Source organism: Fukomys damarensis, unplaced genomic scaffold (genome assembly GCF_012274545.1).
Source record: "Fukomys damarensis isolate Sample0158 unplaced genomic scaffold, DMR_v1.0_HiC HiC_scaffold_33, whole genome shotgun sequence".
Classification (NCBI taxonomy): domain Eukaryota; kingdom Metazoa; phylum Chordata; class Mammalia; order Rodentia; family Bathyergidae; genus Fukomys; species Fukomys damarensis.
In genome coordinates this window covers 50,513,619-50,519,006 of record NW_022900945.1, presented here as the reverse complement: position 1 = coordinate 50,519,006, position 5,388 = coordinate 50,513,619, and the positions used below count along the sequence as shown (strand labels likewise).

The window sequence follows — 5,388 nt, the reverse complement described above, 5'->3', positions numbered from 1 at the left end:
ATATATATATATGATGTTTCAAGATGTGGCTTTTCCTCCTTCCCAAATGGACACTTTATTTTCAGAGACTAGAGAAATGCTAAGTGTAAATAAAAACAAATTTTCCACATTGGTATCTCAGTACCGTACTTATCATTAACTGGTTCCAGGAAGCTTGACAAGTACCAAAAACAATGAATACCAAACAAACTGTTTTCGCTGAAAAGGGCAAACTGACACTGAAAAGTACTAGTTTGTGTGTGGAGCACAAAACAAACGACATACCAGGACAATACTTTCGAGTCAAAATTGAGTTCAGTGACAACTGTGAGGAGCTCCAAAGTTGTCGCGTACCAAGTTATGAGAATACTTTTGAAATTTTGGGGTGTTTACTGCAAGGAAAACAAACCCTCATGTATTTGCTTCTGCCCACTTCTTATCAGAGAACTGATTACTGACTGTAAGGTGAAAATTCCAGATGTGTTTAAATTTACAAAGTGAAGACCATTCGTAGCTTTTCCCTCCTCTCAATTATGTGGGAAGCATCCAGCAAAAACATTTATTTCATGTATCTTAGAAGAAACTTGGGGCTGAACAACCTAGCCAGGTGATTTCCTTTAATTCAGTACTTACTGTACACAAATTGGTGTGTTGAAGTGAGCTAGATGAAGTCACAAAAACTCTGTCACTGGTCAAAAACTATTTCCAACATTAGTCCTTGTAAACTAGAATTAAGACACTGAGACTCCCTTTGCCCAGAATTTGGAAATTTCAAGGATGAACCAAGTTCTAGACCATCTTAGGGCCAAATTATTTAGGAATCTTTAAAAAGAGACTCTACAGGGTTGACCCAAAGATATAAGTAAATTCACAAATTAATTTGACCAAGGTCAGAATAATTTCCAAAATTCCAATTTCAACTCTTCCAATCAGGCTTTCCCACTTCCCTGCTCTAAGAAGTCATTTATTAGAACTATGTCATGTTTAACAAATTTCATTTTTATGTTATGACCACTGCTCCATAAAAGGCATAGTAGCACACTTAAGAATGTGGAACTAAAAGGCCTCAAGATTCCATTCCTAGCTCATTCTTAACTTTGGCATGCCAACTACTGAAAGGCTTCTTCTCAAAGTACACAATAGGATGAACCATTCTTTCCCCAACATCTGGAGAAAAAACAAACTATATGATGGGCATGTATGGAAAATCGTGGTCCACACCAAATATTAATGAAAGTTTCAGTACTCCTGGAGTAAAATGTATCTACTGTCCTTTGGTAGTGAACAAATTTTAAGGAAGCAAATAAAAATTCCTATCAATTTAAAGCATTTTGATAAAAGTCAAGCATTCAAAAATGAATTTCAACTCTCATCATTTGGAATAATGGCTACCGAAAGCAGTATTTCAGCATAAATGTCCCTCTCTGTGAAATTTTCTTGACTGCCAGCTATTCCTTGCAGGCCCTCATGGCCCCATAACATTATATGTGCCACACTACTATATGCGTAACAACTGGAGCTTGGGCATGTGAGAATGGGGACTCCCTGAGGATAGGGCCAATCATCACGGACACACCTGACACTCAGGAGAAACTCAATTAATGGTGGTTAACCCACCCACATGTTTTAATGAGCGAGGGGCTCATGCACTGCTACTCTTACCTTGCATTCATACAAATCGGAGGTGACATGATGAATACCTATTCAACTTTCTCCTCAAGCCCAACTGAGTTATTTACAAGTCCTTGCTCACAGAAAAGTTTAAGGAAACTACTGGCAGTCCTGACTTGCAATTGATTTGATGACTATTACTAGACTGCTAGGATGATGAATAAAGGTAGTTTAATTTTTAAGGAATCCCATAAGTACAGAAATGAAATTCCAAAATATTCAGACTGAATCACACAAGTCATGGACTCATTATCTTCAAGTTATTTACCTTTTAAGATGTCCAATTTGCTCTCTCTCCTACATCAGGACACAGAAGAGCTTTCCAAGAATGATCTGGGCCCCCCAACCAGAAGGGAGTTTTTAGGTCAAGCTGGCGTGATACCAACTAGTCTCACAATTCAGTCCTACAAGGACAAGAAGAAAGGAAAAATTCACACCCGAATTCAGACTGATCCCAAAGAAAGCTACCCATTCTCCTATGCCAAAGCAGTATCTGGAAGAACCGTAAGGAAGTACAAAATGGGGGAAGCAGACAAATCAAATACAAGTCAGACATGGACGCTGTAACCTAAATCTATCCCATCAAGAACGCATCACGCCAATGGTGACTGGGAAGCTCAGAATAACCAGTGTCTACCAGAAACCAGTATCATTACAGCGAATGCTTTTAACTTTTCCACAATGCCAAGACAGCCACCACGCGTTGTAAAATAGACTTTTGTTTCATGGCTTCTCTTTGCTCCTGTTCTTAGCATGGTGGAGATGCTGAAAAACACCACAAATCCTAACAAGCAAGGGGCCACAATTTAACTTTCAAAAGTCAGCGAGTCTAGGGAAAAGAAAAAACTTGATTTCATTTGGTCTAGAGTTTTTAACTAAACCAAAGACTGTCTGTGAACTGGCTGGGAGAAACTTACGGTCTTCTCGAAGTAAAAGTCTACTGTGGGTGTAGCTGTTTTAACAACTCAGGTCAGTATGAGCCATCCTGGAATTGCGTGTCTAACAGAACCACAGCTGCTGCAGAGACACCCGACATAACAGGTACACTCACCATTACTTCAAAATTACAGCAGCTCTTTCAAAATTACGGTACTGTTAGACATACATCTACAGTTTATTATTGGATGCAGTTATAAAGAAGAACATATATTACTATATCACAGTGAACATTTTGGTAACTGTTTCCATTTCATTTGTAATTCTATGTATTTTATTTTGTGCATTAAAAATGAGAAGGATCCTATGCTTCACAAGATTGCCAAAGGGGTAAGAGGAGATATTAACGTTAAGAACCCCAAATCTTGAGCAAGTACTTGAGCAATTACAGGCTCTATCATCACTCTCCCCAAAGTGTACAGAGAAATCAGTCATCCACCAATACTGTGTCATAGCCGAAAAAATTAGCTTCTAATTCCAGGAAGCTGAGAAACATGTCCAAGGCCACACACATTTAGAGTTGGCATAGCCTAGATTAGCATCACAGCATCTATTTTCCCACTCTCTTCTGAGGTCCTTTGCTTACATTTTTGTCTTGCCACTAAATGGAGAGGAGTATTACCTTTCAAAATTCATAGAAAACCCAAACTCGGAAAACAGAGCACAACAGATGTACAAGATAGCTGTTTTTGTTCCTTGATCAAGCATGCTGCTATCATGATTACAAAAGCGGAATCTGGTCTGTTAGTGAGATATCATAGCAGTCTTGTAGACAAGAGGGGAAAGTTGGGCTATATAATCACTTATCCTCCAAGGTGTTCAAAGCACTCTGCTGATAGGCATTAACTTGTTAGGCTGAGATGCAGCTAAGAGTGATCACAGCAGGCAGCATCACCACTTCACAAATGGGAGAAATGGAGAATAAGTAAGAGATTTGCTCAAGGTCACACGTAAGTCAATGGGAGAGCTATCTTCTTGATTTCAAGTTCAAGGCTTTAACCACTATACCAAGTCACCATGATCAAATTTTTAGTTCGCTACAATGTTTGTGAAGCCCCTGGAAATTTTTTTTTCTACAAACCAGAGAGCAATTTTTTTTTCTTTTTTTTTAGCTACAGGAGCAGACACTTTTCAAGGCAATGGAAGAAATAGCCCATAAATTTCAATGAATATAAGTACTTTTTCGCTTATGTTAGTCATCTAAAAATCCAGGTTGGGAATCCTTTGCTCAAGAGCCAGTTACATATTACTTGCCTTATTAAAAAGAGAACTATATGGGAATTGTTCTTTCATCTTTCAGCCAATGACCCTATCTATCATACATTTTGAAACTATTACCCCTCACATTCAGCACAGTGATACAGAATAATAGTCCAATGGTTTAACACCAATTTCTAGGGCCTAAAACTACTAAAACCCATACTCTCACCCACAAACTTTTCTTAACTTTAAATTTCCTCTTCTTTTCCAAACTGTCAAACAAGTGATGGAACCCTCACTCTCAGAGTATCTCTGTGCCACTTAACAGATCCTCTTCTTAACCCATCTCTCTCCTTTACAGTCTGGATCTTTTTCAGTAGTGAATACAGAGGCTTTAAATAGAGAAGCCTTACATTTTTATTTAGGATTATCACATTATACTCACAAATATTTCTTTGTTAAACTTTCCAATCACCAGGACCCAGTCAAAAACAAAAACAAAAACAAAAACAAACCAACAGACAATCATACTCCACAATCTCCACAAAGAGGTTCAGGTTCCAAGCAGACTTAAGTCTTACCCCTCAATATCCGTTTCTTAATTATTTCTTTACTTCTCTCTACCGGCTAATTCGAATTCTGATTCTTCGCTCTGTGCTCAGTGCACACAAACCCCAATCTCTGGCCCAGGAAGGAACATTTAATTCCTTAGTAGATCAAATGCTAACAAATAATCCACCACACATCATTACCCAAAATGTAACTTCTTACGTAGCAGTTCATTTTCCCACAGAAGCCATTGTCGGGGATTTACTGAGGTTTGCCTTAACCCAAGTCTAACTTTGCATCAATCTGCTGCCACCTTAGAGTCTATCTCTCCACTAAGACGTAGTTACATCCATTCTTCTACCTTGTCTAATAACTTTATTAGTCCCCAACTGGACTCCAAATCACTCCTCTCCATCCCTTAAAATCCATTCTCCCTCACCCTCCTGCAGACCCAGGCTCTTGGAAAGATTTCTGGCGTCCTCCTTTCATGCTTGGTAGCCTTCACATTTACAGGCCTTGCCCGTCCCACTGGACGGGATGACCAACCCTGCTGTTGCTTTCCTTAGGATATCTCCATTTCCCCAGGCTCACCCAAACTAACCAGTGACATCTTAATAGTCCCTGCAACTTTGAATGGCCAGCGACTAGGGCTCCACTTTGAAAATCACTGGTGTGTTCCACGACCCTCACAATGACTCAGTGACCGAGGGAGACACCGCCAGCTCACCTGCTGGAGCCCCTCGCAACTCACAGTCTTCTTAGCTCTCACCTCCCCCCACCCTTCAACAAGTCCCCGGCCTGCAAAGTCTCCTTTACCTCTCTCCACCTCGGGGTCTCACAGACCCCACCAAACTCAACCTGAATCCCCTCATCTCGCCACCCGGCTCTTCCGAGGCGCCCACATCCCAGGACGGTCCCATCTTCTCGGGTAAGCTCTCCAAGCCCCGTTCGGGACACAGCGATGCTCCCCCCTCATCTCTCCCCTCCGCTCCCGAGGTACCCTCACCTCCCCCCACAGGTTCCCCGAGTCTCAACTCACTAAATCCGCAGCCC

General features: G+C 40.7%; 1 protein-coding gene across 5 annotated transcripts in view; it reads right to left on the bottom strand.

Annotated features, from left to right (window-relative positions):
• Window positions 1–5,388, bottom strand: part of Bcl9 (BCL9 transcription coactivator) — an 80,605-nt gene that overhangs the window by 19,129 nt on the left and 56,088 nt on the right. For all 5 annotated transcript variants that reach the window (XM_033758312.1, XM_010623148.2, XM_033758311.1 and 2 more), the window contains one exon: window positions 1,919–2,054. The gene's annotated coding sequence lies outside the window, so the exon portion shown is untranslated. Of the gene's footprint in view, window positions 1–1,918; window positions 2,055–5,388 lie in introns of those variants that run through there.